We start from the raw sequence: 26,777 nt of genomic DNA, 5'->3' as shown, positions 1-26,777 counted from the left end.
ACTACCCTGAGACCTACATGCATAGGGTGGTATACAAAACTTTATTGTTGTTGTTGTTGTTGTTGTTGTTGTTGTTGTTGTTATTATTATTATTATTATTAAGCTGCTGAGAAAGACCCCTTTAACAAGTAACTTTTAAGGCATAAATTAATAGACTGCACCAGCACCATATTATAAAAATCACAGGCCATAGGCCAGGATCTCATTAGCCTGTTTGATAAACCTGTCAGTGGTCAAAATGGCTGCCTTCTCCATTGTGTAGGGGTGGGGAATCAAGTTCTGGGGCAAATACAGATATTATCAACTGTTCTGCAACACTTCTGCAGACCATGACTTGATCTTACAGGCCATAGATGGCAGCCTCAGAAACTCTTGAATGGTATACAGCTACCTTTTACTGAGAACAGTCCTAGTGACATTAATAGACCTAACCTAGCTGTGTGCATTAACTTCAGTGTGTTTACTCTGCATAATTCGTAGTTGAATATCATTTCCCAGTTTGTGGGAAAGAATAGTGTCTTGAAGGTACCCGTAATATGCAAACCCAGTTGCATTGAACATGTGCAGAGTATGCAGGTAGTCTTCCAACTGCAGGCTAGTGGAAGAGACAGGATGGGCAAGGGAGTCGGAGATACGAAGTCTACAGCTCCAGCCCCAAGTCTTTGGTAGGAGGGAGCAGTGCTTGTGCTGGCTGAGAGTTGTTTGCTGATGCAGCAGTGGCCAATCTAATTTCTAGATGGCTTAGCATCCCATCCTTTCCTCCACCTTCCTCCTGAAGTAAAATAGTGTTCAAAGCTTACTTCCCTTAAGTGGGTGGGCTGGTCCCGCCCAGTCACTCCTCACTTTTGCAACAGCTAAAATTCTAAAGAACAGGAGCCCATTCAAGCTGCACTCAGATTTTTAAAAAGCACATTGACCTCATCTTACTGCCTATAAAGGTTAAGAATCTGATCGTTTAAAAAAAGTGTGCGCGTATAGAAAAGGATGTAATTTTAGCACCGTGTCATCAAACAGGTTGGGGCTATCTGACTGCTCTTCACTCAGCCAAGTAAATTAATCACCCCGCTCTAGTAAGTCACAGTCACCTAGGCCATCTCACAAAGGACATTTAAGTGACTTTGCAGTTTTTCCTTCTAAAGTTACTGAACAAGTCCTTGCTTAATGTGATAAATGTTTATAGATTCTTCTAATTACAAGTCTAGTTTAAAGCTAAGACTGCTCTATGAATACTGCTTTCCTTCACAAAGTTTCCAGGGTTTTCCTATAATAATCAGTTACCATAATGAGTTTTTCCAAAGCAACCATTTGTCATTTTCTTAAAATATATAAACTACCCAATATAAAGACAAATAGTTAGAGCCAGCCTAACCTGAGGCCTTCTAACAAAGGGTTTTCCATTAAGTCAAACCAACAGGAAAACCTACTGGGTTTTATTTCAAAGCCAGGATTGTTGCTAACAATCCAGGGAGATACATCTGTAGCAGTCAGTTGTCTTTGCAAAACTTTTTCACACATATCTGCCCACACGTAGTCACCAATTATTCCAGGCAATCCAACACAGATCTGTATAGCAATCACAACATCATTGCAAGCTCTTGAACCTGCCATATGGAACAATTTCCCCCTTCCCTTGCATGGTATTCTGAAAGTTCTCACAACCCCCCCCCCCAAACCCCACCACCACCACCACCAATTTGGGCATGGGGAAGCAGAGCGGGGAGCCTATTGTGCTAGCAGATATCTTTACACAGGCTTCTGCTAGTGGGACCAGTTAGTTGAATTCCATCATTGTTTGCCGTGACAGTACAAATCTCCCATTTGAGGGGTAGGGTCAGTGGCGGTCGGCAGGGCTGTGTGGGGTTCCACTGCTTACCTGGTTTCCCAATGCTGGGATCAATGCCAGCTACCACAGAAGATGATTGAGGCTGCAAAGAGGTCAGCACAGTGTGGTCACAGCGGCAGAGCCAATCCGCCACTCCCAATACCTGCATCTCAGGAACCAGAAGAGACCCCAGAGTTTTAAAAGCAATGTGCTTCTTTTACCCCAACCCCTTGTTCAGGCTTATGGAACATCAGGTGTTCCCTATGATGTTTTAAAGTGGAAAGGTTTGTGGACTGCTAGCAACCAGGACTTCAGAGCCATGTGGCTTCATTCAATTAGCAGAGCTTTTAAAAATTCCAGATAAGTTGCTAGCACTTGGGACCCCATGAAACCCATGGGACAAGTTAGATCTCACAGGGTCCCTGTCATGGGAGCATATTGACCCAGTGCTTTACCAGTTGCCTGTCTCCCAGTGGAGTATAGGGTCAGATTCAAGGTGCTGGTTTTAACCTTTAAAGCCCTATACAGCCTAGGACCCTCGTACCTATGGGACCGCCTCTCCTGGTATGTCCCACGGAGGAACTTACGATCTTCAAACAAAAACATCTTGGAGGTCCCAGGCCACAGAGAGGTTAGGCTGGCCTCAACCAGAGCCAGGGCTTTTTCGGCTGTGGCTCCAATCTGGTGGAACGCTCTGCCACAAGAGACTAGGGCCCTGCGGGACTTGACATCTTTCTGCAGGGCCTGCAAGACAGAGCTGTTCCACCAAGCCAGGGCACAGCCTGACTCCCTCCTTTGGCAATCTTCACAGAACTCTAGCCCAATGGTTGCCATCAATTTGATTTGAATTAATTTTATAATGAAATGGTTTTAGAATTTTGTATTAGTTTATTGTTGTTAGCAGCCCTGAGCCCGGCTTCGGCTGGGGAGGGCGGGATATAAATAAATTTATTATTATTATTAATTATTATTATTATTATTATTATTAAACAAAGCAGTTCATCTCCATTGTTTGTTCTCTTACCTCTTGTGTGAGGACACAAGAGGAAAGAGAACAAACAATGGAGATGAACTGCTTTGTTCAAAAGAAGCCAGGGTGCCCAACCCTTTGCATTAAGACAGATGCTGTGGACACAGAGATTATGGGTTTAGATGTAAAACTGCTGCTGTACCCAAGTACCTTTTGGGTACTGTATGCATGAAAATTCAAGACTTGTACATTAGGAACCTGCCTGACTCTGGTCCATCGAGCTTAGGATTTCCTACAACTATTTGCAGTGGCTCTTCAGGCCGGAGACACTCCCAGCCCTCACTTGAAATTGCTGAAGATCAAACCTGAGATCTTCTACATGGAATGCAGATCCATTACAACAGAGCTCTGGCTCCTAAGTGGCATAGAGCATTACTCCATATCATTCTGTTATATATGTGCATCAGACCAGGTTGTAGCACAACTCCAAATACAAAGTAAACATCAGAGGCACCAATCACCTGTTTGTGGAAGGAAGACTAGATGCAGATTTCTTTCATACTATTATCTTGTCACATAATAGGTGTGGAATGGTGCAGAGCTAATGGGACTTTAGCCATCTGATCAGCAGAGGAGATCCTAAGGCAAACCAGAAGATGTTGGGCCTGCTGCCACATGTAAGTATTTCTGGATCGAGGCCAAACAAAGTCAGGAGGAGCAGCTACATGCTCAAGAATCCATAGATGTGGTCCCCAAATCCAGACGGATATTTGAGATGTATAAAGAAGCTATACAGATCTGTCTTTAGAGTAATACTCATGATAGCTGAAGAAACTCTACATAGAAAAGACGAAGGAGGGAGATACCTCAAACTTTATTGACAATGTTTTGATGAATGGTAGCAAGTTTGGCACACAAAAAGAAGAAAAATGACCATAGTGTCACAAAATAAAATATGCACAATGACAGTGACTTACACAGAACACTGAGCTTATAGAAAAAGCATTGGTCCAGATAAATAACTTCTTTATTTATGTCAGAAATTTTAAAAATGCTGCATTTAATTTTAATATCATGATGAGAGCTGTGTCTCATGTTTGACAGGCCTCATTACACCAAGGCATATAGAGAGTTTGCACTATTTAACAATTTTTATCAATCATTTAACAACGGGCAATGAAGACAGAGCACAAAGACAGAAGCATAAGTGATGGAAGTACAAGGGTATAATCTATTAGCAAAATTTCAGCTTTTCCAACGAAGTCCTAGGAACCTCTTTGCTGAGGCAGCATCTCACAGGGTCGCACGGGAAAATGTCATATCAACTCTTTGTTTGCCGGCCCTAGTACAAAATAAACATGTTCCCTGAAGTGTGGCGAAAGCAGACAGACTAATGCTCTGTGCAGGGCACTGGGGAGGGGAATACCAGACAAGGAGGCTCAGAAAGGGTCCGGCCACCTCTTTCTAGTAGAGTTGCATCATTTCAGCAGCAACTCCCTGTCTACTTTCCTGTGTGGACGTCCTACTGAGTTCAGTAGGACTCAGTTCTAATTAGACACATACAGGACAGTACTGCACTGTTACCTGGTTAACTGGTTAAACCCAGCCAGATGGGTGGGGTATAAATAATACAATTTATTATTAATTATTATTATTATTATTATTATTATTATTATTCAGTTTGATTAAGTAGTTATAAAGATATTCAGATCAAATAAAAAGCTGGCTCCAGTTAATTGGGCGGTACAGTTGTACCTTGGAAGTCAAATGGAATCCGTTCCGGAAGTCCGTTCAACTTCCAAAACGTTAGGAAACCATAAAGTGACTTCCAATTGGCAGCCAATCGGAAGCCGCAGAAGCTCCATTGGACGTTCGGGTTCCAAAGAACATTCGCAAACTGGAACACTCACTTCCGGGTTTACAGTGTACGGGAGCCAAACCGTTTGACTTGCAAGGCATTTGGGATCCAAAGTGGCAGGTGCCAGTTTAGAAGAGGAATCTCATCCTCTCTGGGGTGCAAGCAGGCCTCATCTACAAACCACTGCTTTTGAAAGCCTCTTTAAGGTGAGGTGCTGTGTTCAAGGTGTCATTTCTTAGGCACTCAGAACTAGTTATGTCATATCCTTGGCTCCCAGCCAGAATGGGATTAAACATATAAATTTGCCGGACATGCCCATGTTTCCTCATCCACAGAGATTGCTGGGATAGCTTGGTCAGTACAGCATGAGAGTGTTAATCTCAGGGTTGTGGGTTCAAGCCCCATATTGGGCAAAAAAATCCTGCATTTCAGGGGGTCAGACTACATGGCCCTCATGGTCCCTTCCAACTCTACAGTTCTATGAAGTAGCTGTCTTATTCCGCGTCAGACCATTGGGCCTTCTGGCTCTGTCCCATCTGCATTGTCTGACTGCATCTCAGATAGCAGCCTTTCCCAGATGTACCTGGAGATGCTGGGTGGTTGAATTGGGCTCTTTTGTGTACCCACCATGTGCCTTATTGGTGTGCTATGTCCCGCCTGAGTGAGGTCAGTACGGCTACCATTCCAAATGCATCCAGAATGTCTCGTGCTTCTGTAATCATTCAAGGTTATTCCTTTTGTGGCATCTCTGTTTGAGGGAACTAACTCTGAGATTAGACCTTCGGATACTAATTTAGGTTCTTTATCTTCCTCAGTTTGTGTCTTTGGGCAAGTCATCTAACCTGCCTTTTCTTTGCTGCATCCATTAAACACTTACCTATCGAAAGGAAAGCTATGAGGCATAATTAACTAATGCTAATGCACTGTGAGATCCCTGATGAAAGAAGCTATAGAAGTGCAAATTATTTCATTATCATTTGAGACCTACATGAAGTACCCTCTCAGTCAACCATGTTTGGAGGCCGCTGAGATGTAGATATAGATATATATGTGTGTATCTTTTTCAGAAAGCGCCTAACATCCAGTACAACCAAGTTCCAATGAAGAAAACCTATTGGAGGAGAAAATGATTTGTGTGAGTAAGCAATAATAAGCCACTCCGTGATAATTTTTCAAAACATGTGGGGATTTTAACTACATACTGCTTACCGACTTAAATAGGAGTCATGCAGTTTTTTAAAAAAATCAACCAACCAAATCAAAACTTCACACAACCCTTTGAAAATGTCTCTGTAAGTGTTTTGTCAATAACCATATGTGAGTAATAAATTGGCATTTGTTCTTTTTGACTCAATACATATAAACATTATGTTTATGCCAGCCCAAGTAGTGAGTTTTCACAGCCAATAACCAGTCCTCTGTCATCCTGTAATTGGCTCCTGATTGTATACTGTTATTTTAATGTATTTGGGGGTGGTTATATTGTACTACTAAAGTCATGCTGTGCAAAACAGCTGTATCATAAAGTGCAGCAATAACATTTCTTCCTAGGCCATAAACTATAACACATATTATTGATTTTTGTGTGTCAGATTAGCACTTTCTCAGATGGAGTTTGAAATGATTAAAGAAAAAGGGCTTATTACTGGGGATGTATGGAGGCAATTTATACAGTGGAGTAGTATCAAGATCTGACTTGGTTTTGTGCGCAGTAAAAGAAACAGGAAGCCCCCTTTGTATTTGAATTGGTGATTAACAGCCAGCTACTACAATTGTGAACTTTAACAATTGCTCAAGACCTTTCCAAGATATTGTGCAATAAATGTGCATTTCTTTTTTCATTGTTTGCCTATTGTCCCCAGCTCTTCTTTCTGAGTTTGATTTCTGTTCTTGGAAAAATCTCAAATAGCAACAGTTCTTTTAAATTGAGGATATTTGAGATCCGCCCGATCCCATTAGACACTTACTGCTTTGAAGGCTGTTACGTGGAATATCACACCCTCCAACATTTCTCTGTATACGTTCTCAGAGGTATGATTATTTAAACCTCGCCCACCTGACTTGGTTGCCCCAGCCATCCTTGGCGGTTTCCAACTATATAAAAACATAATAAAATATTAAACATTAAAAAAACACCTTCCCTGCACAGGGCTGCCTTCAGGTGTCTTCTAAAGTTTGTATAGTTACTTATCTCCTTAGCTCGGGGGTTGTATAACTCCATACCCTCCAACATTTATTCAATGAAAATAGGGACGTCCTAAGGAAAAGCTAGAGACATGGGTGGCGCTGTGGTCTAAACCACCAAACCTCTTGGGCTTGCCAATCAGAAGGTTGGTGGTTCGAATCCCCGCAATGGGGTGAGCTCCGATTGCTTGGTCCCAGCTCCTGCCAACCTAGCAGTTCAGAAGCACGCCAAAAAGTGCAAGTAGATAAATAGGTACCGCTCCAGTGGGAAGGTAAACAGCGTTTCCGTGCAGTGCTCTGGTTCGCCAGAAGCAGCTTAGTCATGCTGGCCACATGACCCGGAAAAACTGTCCGCGAACAAACACAGTCTCCCTAGGCCAGTAAAGCGAGATGAGCGCCACAACCCCAGAGTCGTCTGCGACTTGACTTAACTGTCAGGGGTCCTTTACCTTTTTAAGGAAAAGTTAGAGCCAATGACAGGCAGAGCTAACTAATTCTATTTTGGCCCAATATTCCTCCTTGCTGAGCTCCACAAGGGCAAGACTGAGATTAAGGAGCTGATAGGCAGTACCACTCCCTAGATTGGTTGTAAGTAAGAAGACAGGCAGGTGGGCATTGGTTGACGGCAGACTGAAGTTGGTGATGAAGTGCCATATTTGTCCTAAAGGACCAGCCTCAACTGCTTATACTCAGGGTTATTTTTAAAGGAAACAACACTTTACAGCAAGGCTATTTCTCTTTCCCAATTTACTAAGTACACATGGAATGCTGAGCTATTGTAACTGGTTTCTTGAGCTACTGGCACTAGGATTTACAGGAGTACCATTCAAAACCAAAGATGTAATTGTGGCATACTTTAACAGATCTTTAAAAGCATACTTTAAAAGTTCTCTGCCAGGAATCCCAGAGAGCCGCCATCAATGAAGAATAGATAATATTGATGGACAAATCTGTCCAGTGATAGAATAGCTCCCTGTTTCTTGCAAACGATACAGATGTTGGCATATATATTGACATCCAATCACTTTCTAAGAAGTGAGCCAATGAAAATAGATTATTGTACAAGTGCCTTCAAGATTGTAGAGTTCTGGTCTTCTGATTGGCTGAAGGCCTTCATCGTTGGACTATTGTGACTGGATAGCCCAGGCCGAGCTCAGGGATTTACATAATGGCTTGCAGTAATTGCTTATTAATTGTGCAATCGTTATGCAAATTTCTGTGTTCCAACCGCCTAATGTCCTCATCCTTCCTAAGCCATATGCCCCAAATAATCAGTGCTAATAACATGTTTCATATATAGTGCATTCTCCAAATGGCCCAGTGAGACACCTAGAATTCCCCGAAAAACAGATGTTTGGATAAATGGAACTGCATCCAGGGCTGTATCCATAAGGACTTACACAGGAACAGATAATCCATGGATTCAGAGTGAAGAAGCTTACAGGAGGAGGGAAATTGGGCACGCTGGGAAGAAATGTGTTGGTTCAGATGATGCCGTGCCACAAGCTGGACAAAGCAAATACATTTGCGATGGACAAAATACTGGCTATTTGATCATACCTGATGCCACTTCTGGCAAACCAGAGCAGCGCACGGAAACGCCATTTACCTTCCCGCCGGAGCAGTACCTATTTATCTACTTGCACTTTGCCGTGCTTTCGAACTGCTAGGTTGGCAGGAGCAGGGACCAAGCAACGAGAGCTCACGGGGATTCGAACTGCCAAGCTTCTGATCGGCAAGTCCTAGGCTCTGTGGTTTAACCCACAGCACCACCCGCGTCCCTTATTTATTGGTAGGCAGTCCTATTACCCCTCCTCTAGATCAGAGTTGGAGAGAGAAAGAAGCCCTGTTCTCAGTTTTGGATCCATGTATTCACCCAACTAATGGGGCAAGGGGAAACTGAGCTCACATTAAGTGGTGCCTTGTTGCTAGCCACCGCAGTTCAGGGCTCAGTTCCCTTCCCAAGTTACATTTAAGTGTGGGGAAAGGTCACATTTCATGTTTCGTTTCTGTGAATATAAATGCATACCCAATAACATTAAAGCTGTGATCCTCGGGTGGGTGAGTTGGGGATGGAGAAAGAAGCTAAAGGTGCTTTATTAAGCCAGCAAGAGAGATGCAAGGATGGAGAAACACTGTGTTTCTGGGCTATTTGATTTTTTAAATTATTTTATGTATACCCTTCCCATTGGAAACAAGTGTGACTATTTATATGGTTTTGGCGTCAGGGGAGTGGGAGAGTTAGGGATCCTTCAGGGCACCCCTGGAAGGCCCCCAACAAATCTTGTTGTCTTCTGACAAGAACTGCAGCGTCAGGTGGGCAGGGGCATCAGAGGAGCTGCTAATAGAGCGCAGGAGGCTCTGATCTCCATCTTAGACATTGCAGCTCTTTCTCTAAGTTTAGAGGAGTCTATTACTCTGTCTATTATAAGGCACCCAGGGTATGCTCCCAGGTGGTCAGCCAAAGACATTTCACTTCCTGAGCTCAAGGGCAAGATGGCATTCAGTAGCACAGGGCATGGCGGGGCACTGCTATTCACCTGACCTCTGGTCAGTCATGTCACTGCTGATTACTATGGGGCAGAGTGGGCAGGACGAGACAGTTACAAATTTGACACGGTGAAAACGCGCCAGCAGAGTCAATTCAGTGATTGCACTGGTGTGTTCACACTGCACCCGCCATGCTGCCATGTTCCCCCTTTTCCTCTACCTTCCGGTGAATGAATCTATGATGACGTCTTCCCACCACCGTTCCGTATACAGAAACCAACCTTACTTCAACAAAGATGAGGGTACAGGGTCCACCACACCTGAGAGCAGCTATTGTGCTGGGAGGGAACAGAGCAGACCATGTGATCCACCAACATCTGTCCTCCAACATCTCACAGTAGGAGGAAAACTGAAATTTGTCCAATGTGATCGATCCCCATTGTTGCTGCTGTTATATTTTTTTTTAAAAAAAAAACATATTTCATGTTAAGAAGTGAACACTTCTAAAATATAGATTTGTCCAATTGTTGTAACAATTAAGCAGCCATGATCCAAATCATTAACAATATTGGTGTCAACTTTTATATGTTTTAAGAATAAAAAGATTTGTTAGCACCGAAAATGCACCAGTTCTTCTATGATTCCCCCCTTAATATTGTAATGAAATTTGAGAGTAGTTTCCAACTAAGAGCAAATGGGATTAGGTCTCTCTTCTTCTTCTTCTTGCTATTACTTCTCCGATCTTATGAACTAAGCTGATTTTATTAAACTACTCATTAAATGATAATTTAATGTGTCTTTCCAATTTGTCATGATATTTCTGACTTTATTACAAAGTGTGTGTGTGTGTGTTTAGATGAAATAACATGTATTTCTAAATGAAATGTCATTAATACAGATGGTTGAGGATATAGTTTATACACTATTCATAAACCGGCATATCTTGCAGTGTATTTCCTAGCTATTTATACCAGAAGTGTTTGCTGTAATTAAGTTATGTACTCTTATTGAGCATTACTGTTTTATCCGGAACACCGGCGTTTACTCCCCACAAGCACATGAAAAAATACATGGTTTTCTCAGCCGTAGCTTTTCTAAAGCAAGTCATACATATGTTACCAATAAACTTTCATATCTCTGGATATGCTTACATGCTTCTTATTTTTGCAGAATCAGATAGCAATAATGACTTTGGGACAAAGCTATTGGAAAGAAGCACAGAGAAAGGCAAACACAGTGTAAAGTCTTCTAATTTGGAACAGGCTTAACAAAGAGGTCATGGATGGTCTGGAATAGTACTTCATCATTATTAGCTGCACAAAGCGTGTTCTCCTTCAGGGAGAGCACGTGTTGCGGTGGGGTCTACTGAGCCACCCCCTTTGTTGCTGGGTAAGTTCTCCAAAATGGCCAGGGGGCAGTGATTGGATTGCTGAGTTGCTGGGGCAAAAGTTATGTTGCAATTTTGGTGGGAGGGGTAAAAGGTTTTAATACTCTGCACACAGCCTTGTGCTTTCTCTTTTGCTGCGTGCAACGGATCACCCGCCCACCCGCCCTAGAATAAGGGGTTGTTGCATTGACCTTGCTATGCCTGTCATGGGGTTGTCTGCCTTTGAGCAGGGGCCTGGTAGGAATTTTTCCATCTGGCAAATTGGCCGGCTGGGTGGTTTTTGCCTACTGCGTAGCAAATCGTCACAACTTGTAAGGTTGTGGTTAGGCATTGGTTATAAATCTGGTGGAGGAGGGGTTAGGATAGGCTGGGCCTGTCCCTCCATGGTTGCTACGGAAAGGGAATTCCGTTAAAGGAATCCTGGGGCTTGCCATCTTTTCGTCCAATCCCTGGAATGGGACTAGGGCCGGCAAGCCTTCGGGGAGCAGGCGGGTGAGAATTAAGGGTCTGTGACTCAGCTCCATTTTCCCCCGACTTGCTTTCCCCCGCACTGTCTTTCGGTGGTGCCCGGAAGTCAGTTCTGTCCCCAGGCGGGGGGACAAATAGTCTTAACCAATGCCTAAACAACCACTCACGGTTTGTATTTTAATAAAGTTGTGGCCAAAATCATGCCAAAAATCTTAAACAAAAATTACGTGTCCGTTGTGAGTTATTTTGGGGGTGGATTGGGGACCTCGACACGCAAACACAAAAAATCATTACGAGCTGTTACAGAATTTCAAGAGCAATGTATATCTTTTAAATGGATATGAAACGCAGCAATGATGTTCACCACAAAAACCTAATGAATTTCATGTGATGTTCAATTAAGCGCAGCCTCAACAGTTCAGGATTGTTCCAGCCGCTACAGCTTTAAAGTAAATTAATCTTCAATTAAAACAAAAGCAGCAGAAAGATCAGATTCCAAAACAAACAGCTTTTTAAATTGGAAACATCTGACCTGCCCATACACAGTATGGAAATGGTTTGCTTCTGTCTGTTTGTTTTAAAAAGCCAGCAAGACTCAGCTAGGAGAAAATAGATATGGGGACATAATATGGGCTAAGCAGACCTGGAGTTTGTTCACAAAAAATAAACCATTACAGATCTGAATCCTCACTTTCTCCTGTTTTGGCAATCTTCTCTCGCAGGATGCCAACATTCAAACCAGAGAACAATTTACTATGCACAAGGCCTATCCCATGAAATAATGCATCAGGCATACCCAATACTAAATAGAGAACAGAACTTCCAGAGTTCACAACACAGTTTCCAGGGTTTGTTATCAAAGAGAATGAAATTTCAGGGATTGCTGTGGGGAACCTCTAGCTGAGAACATTGCTGAAACAGCTGCACCGAGTGCCCATCTGCTACTGAGTCAAGTTCAATGTTTTCTTATTGATTTACAAAGCCTTGAATAACTTGGGTCCAAGATATATCAGGGACTGCCTGATGAACCCTTACATTCCAGCTCAGAGTCTCTGGTTGTTCCCTGAGTTGATGAGGCTCATCTGACAACAACAAGAAATCAATTCTAAATCTACACACATATAAAAAACGCTGTGAATATGGTTTTAAAAAAACAACACGTTTTAAAACACATATTGAATTTGCCATTAGCTCACCATCACCATCTAGTGTCACATGTGCACAATGCATTTAAAACACACTTAAAACATTATATTTGCAGCTGTATAGCTGAGTCCCCTACCAACAGAGATTCAGCAGGTGCCTTCTGTGCCAACATTTAAATGTTCTTCCAGGCCTCTGCAGGGAAATAAGAGTTCACCCCCCCCCACACACACACACAATGGTCTATTGAGGTCTATTTTAAATATATTTTTGCCTTTAACTTTTTAAGATGCTATGGTTTGGCTTTATGTTTTTACATTGTTGTAAACTGCTGTGATATATTTTTTATTATAAACTGTATTTTTTTTTAAAAAAAAATACAGAATGGAAAAGAAAACAACAGAAAACTTACCCTTCGGAAAGGAAGCAATGATGCCTTCTTTACTGTTGGACCCACTATTGGTCTCATCCATTCAGTCCACTGGAACCTGTCTTTGCATGCAGAAGAAGTCGCTAAATCACCAACAGCTTGAGACCTGCCAGCAACCCTCACCTGGTTTAGCTGGCAAGTCAAAGCCATTCCCAGAGTGTGGCCACTGTCACATGCTGACAGCTTCTAGGAGCCACAGATGACAGCTGAGTGCAGGATGAGGACCAAAGTAGGTCACAACATGTCTCCCACCAGAGGTACTATTCCTCTCCTATCACCCCATACACCCCAGCTATAAATGCATTGACTATTATGCCTCATTTATGCTCTTTGCAACTACACCACAATGGCAACTCACAAGTTGTGATCAACCCCTGTCCTAATATCTCTTTCCTTCTCTCTCATTCCCAGCTAAGTAGATATCATTTATTGTTTTTCTCTAAATGCACGATGTTACTTTGTACTATTTCATTACATTTTTATCATGTCATGCCATCATTCCTTTAGCTAATTACTTCTCTCCAATTCGAAAGTTAATATTTTATCAAAACCCCTTTTTTCTTCTTCTTCCCTTTGAGTAGTGCCTTTCAGCAAAGAGTGCGTGCATGTCCTTATTTTCCAGTATTAGCTGTAATCACCTTGGCAGTTGCTGTATCAAATGGTTTGCCAAAATCCAAATAGGCATGATCTGTTGTACTTTCTCTTTGTAAAAATTCAGATATCTTCTCAGAAAACAATACTGCACAAGCTATTTTATATTCCATTCGCTATTTCTTGCACATTTTAAATTAGCCTCTTCTTCCACAAGTATTCTAGGACTTTACCTATCCTTGTCACAGAAGTCAACTCAGACCAGTAGCGAGCTTGCTTGCTTTCCCTCCCTTTCTTTCCTTAAATCTAAAAACAAATTACTTAGTTTCCAAGTGTACCGCCTCCTGATTAATTGACTTATTAAATAATTATTTGCTAGTGATGAGCCTGTTATTTATGGGTTAGTTCCTATTAGATTTACAGATATGCATCATCCCCTTCATCGATAGGGTTGCCATATTTGAAGAGCAAAAAGGAGGACACATTTGCCGACTTCTACTTTTAACTATGGATTGCTATGATGACTTTCATTTTACATACCCGTGAAAAAGAGGGCGTGTCATGGAAAAAGAGGACATGTGTGTCACAAACTCTTCCACCGCCCTTTAAATCTAAACTTCAAATGCCTTAACGGCTGTGCCCTACAATAGTCTTAGTTTAGCCCTATTTTCATTGATGACCTTTACAAAACTAAACGAAAGTGGTCACAATTTGGGCAATGCCCAAATGGGATTTAGTCTCCTTTCGTGTCGAGTACTGATCTGAGCTATTCATGAAGTTGTCTTCTTCTTTGGCGATCACTCGTAGCCAAATAAAATTGTCTTCCATAAACACTGTCTTAACAGTGAGTCCGTAAGTGACTGTGGAGGCCAATTCTGGACCCACACGTCCTTCCACAGTGGAGACATTGGTTTCTGGGTGGGAGTTGATCATGGTGTGGATTTGCCATGTGTGCCTTCCTCTTAGCATGCTTCTCCCTTTCATCCTGAGTTTGAGCGTCTTCAAAGCCCATGACACCTTTGGTAAAGGCTGATCTCCAACTGAAGCACTCGCAGACCAGTGTTTCCCAGTTGTCTGTGTTTATACTACTTTTTAATATTTAGATTCATGAAGTAAGAGTGTCCTGAGTCTATAATCATTGAATCATTGAAATGTAGAGTTGGAAAGAACCCCAAGCATCATCTAGTCCAACCATACAAGGATCAAACTTACAACCTTGGCGTTACCAGCACCCACTCTAACCCACTGAGCTACCCAGGAACCAATATACTCTTTCAGGCATGGCCAGTTCAATACATTTTGCTGGCTGAAGTGGAGCCCAAATGCTACCTCCCTTAGCAACCCTGATAATCCCCTTTGCTCTGAAAATTGCAGGAGTTTCGCACTGCAGTTTCACTTGACAAAATTTGGGGGTAGTATCCCAGCACACAGTTCTTCCCATTTACAATTTAGCTTGGCATGGCGATATATGGACAAAAAGCCAGAGTTCCATAATGCAAGTGCTCCTGCCATGTAAAAGGAACAGTAGAATTTGGGGCAGAAGCTAAAGCACTATAACCTGTGAAACTAACACAATAAATCCCACATCTGAATGCAGACTATTGGACCCAGCCAGCAAGCCCAATAGTCAAACTATGGGAAATTGCATTCAGATACAACTAGCAAGGTTAGGGCTAGTTAATGCATGAAGAGGTTAAGACCACAGAATTGTATTACTAGACTCAGCTAGGTCACACTCCTCACCTAGAAGGAAGTTAAGTTTCCTCATTTGTTCATTATTGTCACCAAGATCAGACCACATGCTTAGAGCTATTTAACTATATTTTGTATCCTGATATTTATGTCTATGTATACTTGCTGCTGCATGGATAAATGCATGAACCTGACTTTTGGAACTTTGTAAGTAAAGCATTTAAAAACTTTCCAAGGTGTATGTTCTGTTTGATGCTAAGAGGAGTAGAAATGTGGAAGCTCTGGTAACAACTAGTGCAGGATATTTAAAAGGTTTTACAGCCTATATTCCCACACTATATTACTATTTGCGTTTTGTGACTTTAAAACTCTGTGGGGATTGTCTCTTGCTGGAGAATGGGTTTAGCCCCGCACTTTGGATCTAGGAATCCAACTGATTCTTTTATTAATTACCCCACACAGGTGATCTTTTTCCACCACACAAACAAAATGGGAGTTGCAACATCTGAATCACTACACATTTCTTGTATCTGGCCTAACCTTTGCTTCTATCTTGTCATCTCCTCAGAAGCATGCTTAAATAGAACATTAAAATTTCACTCTTCTTTGGTTTTGTACAATTTCAAGATGGGAAGAGGATTTCCTCAACATGATCAGATTCATTTCTTCTAAAACACATACACCCAACAACAGGCAACCACTTTCTTGAAAGAAAAAAGAAAGTGGCCATATTCCCGAAGGATTTAAATCAGTAGAGTCTTTCAAAACAAATGGTGTTATGATAATTAATACCACCTGGGAATCTGGCTCATTTAATTGTCACATTTCCCCAAATAAAGTTTAATTTGGGAAGGATTCAGCAAACACACATACACACACAAATCATAATTCAGCACATGTCATTTCCTTGGGGGATATAACCTCACTCCAGGGTAAAATAACCTACCATCTGTTCTAGTTTTTCAAACTGTGATATGGCACCTTGATTTGCTAAATATGTATTCTCAATCTATGGTATTGAGAAGTAGCTTAGCACTACCAAGCTATTTTTATTTTTCAAGACACATTCTATTTTTTCCTTGGGGGAAAAAACCTGTTTATACTTTATTGACATGTTCATATGTTTTAAACTATTTACGCTGACTGAAGCAGGTTTGTTTAAATAATAATAACACTTTCAGAGCTCTTGATTTGGGTGCTAGCCTGCATCACACCAGCAACCTATCGCTCTGGTGAAATCTCAGCTCACTTTGGAGTCCTTCAAATTTAAGCTATAAAATAGCAGTGTGCTGCTCCTACCTGCAGGGCTGTTTCCAGGGACTGCAACTTGGTGGCTTTTCCTCAGCCCTATAGCAGTTCTGCTGTGGGGGTCCCACAAGGCTCTATTCTGTCCATATGCTATTTAACATCTGTATGAAGCCACTGGGTGTTGTCATTGGGAGATTCAGGGCTCAGTGTCATCAGTATGCTGATGTCAGTCAGCTCTATACAGTTGTACCTCAGAAAGTCAAATGGAATCCGTTCTGGAAGTCCGTTCGACTTCCAAAACATTCGGAAGCCACGGAACCCCCATCGGACATTCGGGTTCCAAAGAATGTTTGCAAACCAGAACGCTCACTTCCAGGTTTGCGGCATTTGGGAGCCAAAATGCCCAAGTACCAAGGCATTCTACAACCAAGGTACGACTGTATCTCCATGCGATTTGAACAAAACATTGAACCTGTACTGGCGGAGGACTTCGGGACCGGGGGCAAGATGGCGGGGTGGGAGCAGGAACAAGAGTCAAGCCATGAGTCAGGAAGCCAAGCGTCCGAGGGTCAGGAAACCAGGAGTCAAGAAGCCAAGGGTCCGAGGACCAGGAAGCAAGGAGTCATGAAGCCAAAAGCAGGAAGCGTGTTGCTGTGGCAAAGAGCCAAAGGGAAATGCTGACCTTATATCCCTTCCTGGCTCTTGCCACCAGGTGCTGTGAGTTACCAATCAGCCTCACCTTGCCTCTTGAGAACAAACTTAGGAAAGCCCCAGTCCTGTGAAGCCCTACCGGTTGCAGGGCCTGGCTCCTGCATGCACTCCTGACAATTGGGCCCACTATACCTGAAGGAGCATCTCTACACCCATCATTCAGCCTGGATGCTGCGGGCAAGCTCCAAGGGCCTTCTGGCGGTTCCCTCAAAGCAAGAAGCGAGGTTACAGGGAACCAGGCAGAGGGTGTTCCAGGTGGTGGCGCCCTTCCTGAGGAACTCCCTGCCATCAGATGTCAAGGAAATAAACAACTATCTGACTTTTAGAAGACATCTGAAGGCAGCCTTTTTAGGGAATTTTTTAAATGTTTGATGTTTTATTGTGTTTTTAATATTCTATTGGGAACCGCCCAGAGTGGCTGGAGAGGCCAGCCAGATGGGCAGGGTATAAGTAATAAATTGTTGTTGTTGTTGTTGTTGATGATGATGATGATCCCAAGATGCAGTGAACAAACACAGTTTGAGCAACAATGTCCATCAACTTTGGGAGCTCCTTATCCCCTCAAACATTTTATTGGGGAGCAAAGGAACACCAGCCCCTAGAGTTGGCTCCTGTGGGCATGACTATTCCCCCATGCTATCCACTACTGGTATATATGCAAACCCTCAAGGCTGTTGACATTTCCTTCTTGAACATGGGGTGGTGCCTTTTTGGCTATACAAAAGGATCAGCGCTCATCTTTGAATTTTGCAGAAAGAGGAACAATAGCTGTTTGTCTCTCAGACTTGTTACGATTTGGAGGGGGGTGAGAGATGAGATAAACATTGTGAAGTGCTTTGTGTGCTAAAATTTTGTGTACTAAAATAATTTTACACTTCCAGAGATGCAAGGTTAGCGGGAGTTCTCTCTGGGCGCTTCCAACTTTCCAGCAAGGAAGATAAAATTTTAGCACATCCTTAGAGCATCCACTTCCACAGGTGTCCCTGGGGCATCCCAGAGTTGTCCTGCACGACAGACGCTTTTCTCCATTCATCAAGCACACAATATAAACCATTTTATTATGTGCCTTCAGTTTAACACTGGGAAAAAAAGGATGAGCCATGGAGGTTACAGAACACAGGAAAGAACATGTTTTTCAGTGCTTGAGCAACCAAAAGCTTATTCACACAAATAACCGTCTCGGTAATTATTTATGGTGGAAAAACATGAATGTTGTGAGGGACTTGCGTATTCAAAGTCTACTTTGTGTCAATTGTTTTATTCATGATAAACAGATCATTTAGTTGGAAAAATCCCATCTGCCCAGATATATCTCTTATTATTTATGAGAACCATGTTTAGGAATGCAGGCAGCACATGTGCATAATTAATCCTGAAGAGAATTAGACATTGTTTGATTCACAGCTGAATGCAATTAGCATTAGGAAGTTTACATATGTTGGCAATAACACAGATTAGCAACTAAAGTGCTTGTTAAAAAATTTAACCTGAGGCTGCTGGAGCAGACCTCTCTTAATGATGCTTTAAATGTTGTTGATGAAGTAATAATCAATTTTGTTTTATAAATAGTAAATCAAGAATTTAGATCTAATTAGCAGTGCCGCAGATCACTTCACTTACATATCCGACGTACATTTGATGCGCGCTATGAACTTTCTTTGAGACTGGTGTGCAAACAGTTGTTAAGGGAAGATACAATCCCTTTGTGGTGGTGGGGGGGGAGATATATTGAAGTCACAGATGGGAGAAGAATTAGCTGTCAGTGCCGAGAGTTCACTATGGTTGTGGCATTCGACAAGAGAGAAGCGCTCCCTGCACACACACACACAGATGCAATGCAGGCTTTGTCCTTCTGAAGCTTTTAAACTGATGGAGAAAGAAACAACGTCTTGTCGGCCTTCTTTAAAAAATATAGTAATTAGATTATAATTCAGAGACTGTGAAATGAAGCACTCTAATGGAGAGGGAGGAGGAAAGAGAATGTAAGTGATGAAAAAGAGGAGGCAAAGTAAAATTGAGCTGTAATTGTTTTCACTTCAACTTTAAGAAGTTCAACATTAATTAAAATGTTTCTGCATCACTCACCTCCAGATTGGCAGGAGCGAGGACTGCCTGGGATGTGCTGGGTTGTCGGAAAGCCTCTTTGCGATGAAGTCGGCTGTTTGACGTGCACATTCACATCATGATGCTCTAAACTCTTTCAATTAGGGCAAGCAGGTCTTTTTTCTTCCAGTAACAATTTAATTTTCCCATTTAGGTAAGTGAGAGATATTGCACTGAAATAGATGACAGTGAGAAGGAAACGAAACCTATTCACTATTTTTTTTACAGCTTTGACTGTGTTTTCCCCATTTCCCCCCCCCACCCCCCCACACACTTTGCTTTCTCCTTATTGAAACTTGAGAATTTAAGTTACCGGTTGATGGACTACCTAATCTGACTTGTGAAATGCTAGTCAAAGACCACAAACACACACCATCACCACAAAATGGAAAGGGTTTTTTTGTTTATTGATTGGGGCAAACAATGCTGGAACCAGTAAAATTTACCTCTCCTTTAAAGTGAATGCCTTCAGCTTGTGAGACAGAGCAAGACAGAGAGAGAGCTAAAAGACTCTATTATTATTATTATTATTATTATTATTATTATTATTATTATTATTATTAATTATTTATTATTTTACCTGCCTTTCACTCTAAGGTCCCAGGGCAGACTACAATAATTTAACATGCAATATTCAAAGCAGATTGAAACTTACAATCACAAACATAGCATTATTCTTTAGCCACAATCTGGACAGTTACTCTATGATGTGTGAGTAGGGACCTCTTGCTATTTGAACTGCAAACTTCCACAGTATATCCCAAGCCACTCTACTTGAGTTTCTAAATCAATTTGTGATGTGGAAGGGCTGCTTTTCAAGAAACACAAGTCTAAAGACATGCTGGGCACCTCAAGCAGAATTTTCTGCTCAAACAGGTACAGTATGTAAGGCATTTTGTTTCTATCAGTTTTAATGTTTTATCAGCTCTCTGCTTTTGGTACAGCTCCTCAAATCAAACTCATTTTAGCTTCCGCTTTGCATAAGCTCCCAACAGTGTACCTTAATGTGGATACTTAGGGGTATGCCCTACCAGTCTCAGAATAAGCCAAAAAGTCAAATTAAACATTGTGTAAATGGGCACACTGGCAATGAAATTCTGTTATAACAATCTTGACTGCTTCCAGGTAGGTGTCTCCTAGCACTAGCAACCCACTGGAATTCCACAATAATCTACCAGTAGAATTGCAATTGACTTTCCACACTATAGTGTGCTTTTTCAGAATATTTGTCCTACTACATTCCAGTCAGGGAAATGGGCATAGCATTGTCACTGTGGGTGGTAGGACTCAAGGATGTGGACAAGGTACTTAGATTAGTCAGGGTGACCACTTCTGGCTGGGCCAGGGAAGTGATCTATTCTTCCTTGCAAGAGGGGTGGTCCCTGCCTGCTTGAAGGAGGCAGTGGTAAAACCGCTCCTCAATAAACCCTCCCTGGATTTGGAAAATCTAATTACTGGCCAGTTGCCAAACCCCTTTCTTGGGCAGGATTCTAGAGCTGGTGGCAGTGGATCAGATCCACGCTTTTTGGAGGAAACTGATTTTCTAGATCCATTTCAATTGGGATTTTGGCCTGGTTTTGGCACAGAAACTGCCTTGGTCACACTATATGATGACCTCTGTTGGGAGAGAAATGGGGGGGGGATATGTCCCTGTTAATTCTCCTTGACCTCTCAGCCGCTGTTGATCCCACTGACCATGTTATCCTTCTGACCGAGTGGGTATCTAGTGGCCCAGCTGTGTCCGCATCTGGACAGGGAAAGCCTAACTTCTGTTCTCTCTGCTCTGGTAACATCTAGGCTGTATTACTACGACACATTATACATAGGGCTGCCTCTGGAGACTGTTTGGAAACTTCAGCTGGTGCAGAATTCAGCAGCCTGGTGACAAGACGGCTTGACCATATCACACCAATCCTCGCCCAACAGTCTGCCAATTCCAGGCCTAATTCAAAGTGTTGATTTTGCCCTCTAAAACCTGAAATGGTTTAGGGACCAGCTCTCCCCATATAAACCAATCAGAACCCTGTGATCATAATCTGAGGCCCTTCTTCGTGTGCTTCCCCCACAAGAGGTCCAGCAGGTGACAACACTGGGACAGGCCTTTGCTGCGGTGGCTTCCTGATTGTGGAATCCCCAGCAGGAACACCTGGTGCCTTCATTACATATTTTTAGGCACTTTGGCTGATTTAAATGCTCTTTTAAATGTGTTTGTGGGAGACAGGTTTTTGGCTCATGTTTGTTTTATTATGTATTTTGTGTTCTCATTTTGAATTTTTATGTTGTGATCCGTCTTGTGATCTTCAGATGAAGGGCAGCAAACAAATTTAGTAACTAAATATATATCACCCTGTTTATTTTGTTAAACAGTCTTTTAATTAGCACTAAAACGCTTCTCTAGCAAAAGCTTTAAAAAAGTGAAAGCTCACTTAAGTAAAAGAGTGTTGAAGTGCTATTATGCGTCTTCTTTTTTTAATGCTGAGGAGAAGAAAACATAGTTGGTCACCACTATTTCAGGAATATGTTAATAGAGGTCACCAGAAAGGGCTTTTTAAAATTTTTTTTTAAAAAGCATTATAGTTATACATAACACTATAACACTCTTTCCTTAAGCAGTATCTGGTTATTTAAAAAAAAAGAAAGCTGTAAAAGTGTTTTTTTGCTAATTATTAAAGGAAGGATTTTAAAAAATTAAGGCAGATGATGAAAGCGCCTTTCACAATAGTTATACTGAGTGAATGTTGCACTTTCATAGGCTCACCTCCCTAATATGTCAAAACCACACTCTTTTAAAAATAATAATGTTGAGAGCACCCAGTGTTAAGATTAACTATTGCATTCTTCTTGCAGGTGGGTTTGGATGAAGTCATACTTTCTGTGGCCTGCCAAAAGATAGAAGAACCGGAGGAAAAATTCAGGCTGACAGTGACTAGCTGACAACTTCATATAGTTGCTGTGTGAAAAGGCAGGGAGTGAAATCCCTTTGCCATTTTCACAACCTTTGTTTCCTGTGGCATCCTACAAATAAAACAAAGATCAACCATGCAAAAAGTAGGCTCGAGGATTTGGGATCAAAAGCTGCAGTGCTATGCATATAAACTCAGTGCTCCCCCCCCCCGAAAAATAGGCATTGGTGGCGCTGTGGTCTAAACCACAGAGCCTAGAGGTTTGCTGATCAGCAGTTTGGCGGTTCGAATCCCCGTGATGGAGTGAGTGACTGTTGCTCAGTCCCTGCTCCTGCCAACCTAACAGTTCAAAAGCATGTCAAGTGCAAGTAGATAAATAGGTACCGCTCCAGCGGGAAGGTAAACGGCGTTTCCGTGCGCTGCTCTGGTTCACCAGAAGCGGCTTAGTCATGCTGGCCACATGACCCAGAAGCTGTACGCCGGCTCCCTCAGCCAATAAAGCGAGATGAGCACCGCAACCCCAGAGTCATCCGCGACTGGACCTAATGGTCAGGGCTACCTTTACCTTTATCTTTACTCACCATGCAGTTGTTACAGTAAGTTCCACACTTTTTAACAACAACAAAAAGATGTGCTTACCCCCTTAAAAAAAGCACTGCATTTACTTGAGAATGAATATTCTCTGGACTCAGTGGAACTTATTTCCAAGTAAGCATATGTTAAGATTAGGCTGCAATCATCATGAACATTTCTACTATTCCATCACCTGGAAATGACGGTCTGAAAAGATTGGGAGGGCGTAGGGAATGATTCACTCATCCTAATTAGAATATTATTAGCATATTTTGCGAAATACATGTGGAGATGTGACAGTCTGAATTATTCCATGTTGGGTTTAGCAGGACAAACATTTGTTGTTGACAAGCATTTGATCTATCTCATCATTCTGTCATGGCGACAAACTATCAGCTCTTCACTACTTCTGTGATCTTTCACCTAGATAAGAACCAGCACCTGGAAGCATCTTTCAAATTTCCAACCCCCCCCCCCCTTTTACATCAGTGGCAAAAGTTAAAACGATAACATGAAAAGAAAGATGAAAAAGGATCACTGTTTAAATTGAAGGACTGCAGTTTCAAGTTTCAATCCTGTATCAAAACATCTCTGCCTTGTCTCCTTTCCCCGTCATCTCAAATGTGGACTACAAAGAAGTACACAAACATCAGTACAATGCTTTGTGTGTACAGCTATCCAAAAAAATCACAGCTACAAAATTATACCTGACATATTAAAAACTGACAGTCACATCCTCAAGATTTTTTTTCCTCTCTCTCTCCATTCCCATGGACCTTCTTTATTAATAAATCTGACACATAAAAAGCATCTGTATGACTAAAGTGTCAGTTACTGGAAAGACCGTTTTGATCTATTCCTTAACTTTTGGAAGAAATATTCTCTTTTTCATGAAAACAGGATCCGTTCACTGACTGCTGGCATTCAAATGACCACCTCTTGAAGTTTAATTTTAAGTTTTAAATAAATATTGTATGCATGCAGAATAATTACAATGCTCTGGAGAGATACTGCATAATGACATTGATTCTTTTTTATCTTAAAAAAAAGCCTCACCCTTGAGGCAGCAAAGTTTGAATTCACCATAGATATGTAGAGGTTCATCCTACATTTAAGCGATGAGTTATTCATGTCACTATCATTATGGTGGTAGCCCTGCAGTCCATTTTTTGCAGAAGTTTGAAATACTGGACTTTAACTTGCTGTTGTTTTAGTACACGGAAATCTGGAACAGGTAGTTTTAATTCTGTGATCCCATTATTCTAAGAAGCAAAACAAAGCTAAGGAGGTTGGTGTGTTTACTTATGGTGTGATTGGCTTAAGACAAAGTCACACAACTACCGTATTTTTCGCTCCATAGGGCGCACCGGACCATAGGGCGCACCTAGTTTTGGGAGGCGGAAAACAAAAAAAACTTATTCTGAACCTCAGAAGCCAGAACAGCAAGAGGGATCTGGCTTCTGGGATACCGTGTGGCTGTTCTGGCTTCTGGGATAACCACGCCAAGCCTCTTCAGGGCAGCGGGATGAAGGCTCCCCCTGCCCGAAGAGGCTGCGCAGGGCTAAAGCAGAAGCCAGGACAGGCGCGTCGCTGAAGGGGCGCTGCGCCTTCTCTCTCTGCGCAGAGAGGGAGAAGGCGCAGCGCCCTTCAGCGAAGCTGGAGAAGGAACAGAAGGAGACCCTTCTGTTCCTCCTCCAGCTTCGCTGGAAAGGCGCATCGCTGCGAAGCGGGAGAAGGAACAGAAGGAGTCCCTTCTGTTCCTCCTCCGGTTTCCAGGTCAGGCGCCTCGCGGCGAAGCCGGGGATCCTGCATTCACTCCATAGGACGCACACACATTTCCCCTTCATTTTTGGAGGGGAAAAAGTGCGTCCTATAGAGCGAAAAATACGGTACTTCTGTACATATTGATGGAGGATGTAAGGTGTGTTTCTTTTATCCACCACAGGCCCAGAGCCTACTGAACTTGGCCCAAATCCACAGAGGTCCATTCCAGTTGCCTGAACCATGCATAGTGGCTGCATTAGTTTGGTCTGGTTTCTCCTTCTGGTCGGAGTGTCAGTTGCTCCCTGAACTTCGGGAGAAGCTTTGGGTATGAGGAAAGGGCTAAGCAGTTTACGTAAAGCAGTAGTGTGGTACCTCGGGTTACATATGCTTCAGGTTACAGACTCTGCTAACCCAGAAATAGTACCTCGGGTTAAGAACTTTGCTGCAGGATGAGAACAGAAATCGTGCGGCGGCAGCAGGAGGCCCCATTAGCTAAAGTGGTGCTTCAGGTTAAGAACAGTTTCAGGTTAAGAACGGACCTCCGGAACAAATTAAGTACGTAACCAGAGGTACCGCTGCATAAAATATTAATTTAAAATACCAATAAAATCCAATTTTAAAAACAAGTTTATCTGCATTTCCCCCCAAATGTAAGAATCAACAGTTTTAAGAAAAATATACACAACGGAATAAAATTTCATGTTAACATACATTTCAAAATTACATGTCTGGGTAGACTTCCCAGAACAAAAATGTTTTCAGTGGGCACCAAAAACAACAGAGATGTTGAATAGTGGGCAATGGCAATGACCAAAGTTCTGACTTGCCTTGCTTGCGGTGAAGTGAAGCCCATGGTAAAAGGTCTACAAGAGTTAAACCTAAGGATGCATGCCAAAATCATTCGCTCCCCTCAGGATTCAGAATGTCTCATTGAGCACAACTGATTCCCCACAAATCACATACCTTCTGAAATGAAGCCTATGGAGCACCAAGGATGTTGGATGGTCCGATTTCCCCAACACAGTTTCCATGCTCAGGAAGCTTGGAAGCTTGAACTTCCAGTGTGGCGACCAGTGGCGTACCGTGGGTTGTCAGCACCCGGGGCAAGGCAAGTAATTTGCGCCCCCTAACCCGGGGCAAGGCAAGTAATTTGCGCCCCTAACCCCTAACCTGCCGCCGCTGCCAGCTTCTTCTTGCTGCTGCCTGGGCTGGTCTGGTGTGGTTCTCTCCCGCGCTCAGCGCTGCGCTGGGTGGCCGCTGCACAGTCCCTCCCCCAGATAGTCCCTCGCTCTCTCTCCGCACCGCACGCCTGGCACCCCCCCCCTCCACAGTGGGCGGCGACCCAGCGGCTCGGATCGGATTCGCACAGCCAGCACTGCAGTGAGAGAGAGTGAGTGAGCCAGGTAGGGGCAGAGAGCTGCGAGTGCGAGCTGGAACCCCCTGCACCCCCCACGCTACGCCACTGGTGGTGACACCTGAATGTGAAAATGAAAACATCCATGAGAATATTGAGCTACTGAGAAGTCATTCAGGTGCCATCTTAAGCACTGCTTTACATGGTACATATGACTGGGATATTAGAGCACTTGGTTGGCTTTTCTAAATTTTTAAAATAAATTTTATTTTCAATTTTTCAAAAATTTACAGACATACAAACCACAAACACACAAATCACATTTCCAACGCACAAATATGTTTGACTCCCACCCACCCTTTGTGGTTCCTTTTTATGCTGCATTTTCCACATCAATCCATTTTAAGTTATTCTTTAGTTTCTCTTGATAATATGTTTAACTGCTTGTTTTACGTTAACCCTGTTCATGAACGTATTTACATACAATAATTTTTCAAATGTTCCACAAATTTCCCCCAATCTTTAATAAATTTTTCTTCTTCTCAGTTTCTTATTACACCTGCTAATCTTGCCGTTTTGGCATCATCTATTAATTGAATCAGCCACTCTTCTTTGGTTGGTACTGCGTCTTCTTTCCACCTCTGGGCAAAATACATTCTAGCTGCAGTTGTAGCATACATAAACAACAGTTGGTTGTGGTGGTTGCCTGTGTGGTGTAGTGGTTAAGAGCAGTGGACTCATAATCTGGTGAAATGGGTTCGCGTCTCCGCTCCTCCACTTGCAGCTGCTGGGTGACCTTGGGCTAGTCAAACTTCTCTGAAGTCTCTCAGCCTCACTCACCTCACAGAGTGTTGTGGGGGAGGAAGGGAAAAGGTGATTGCTAGCTGCTTTAAGACTCCTTAGGGATAAAGCGGAGTATCAAATCCAAACTCCTCCTCCTCCTCCTCCTCCTCCTCCTCCTCCTCCTCCTCCTCCTCCTCTTCTTCTTCTTCTTCTTTACATGGAAGAACCAGCTTCCCACTTATGGAAGAAGTGCATCTTAGGGACTTCATTTTTCTGAGGTCCAGTGCTGAGGGCCTTCTGGCG

This window comes from Podarcis liolepis (genome assembly GCF_965112155.1).
Source record: "Podarcis liolepis genome assembly, chromosome: 10".
NCBI lineage: Eukaryota > Metazoa > Chordata > Lepidosauria > Squamata > Lacertidae > Podarcis > Podarcis liolepis.
This window is presented reverse-complemented; position numbering follows the sequence as displayed.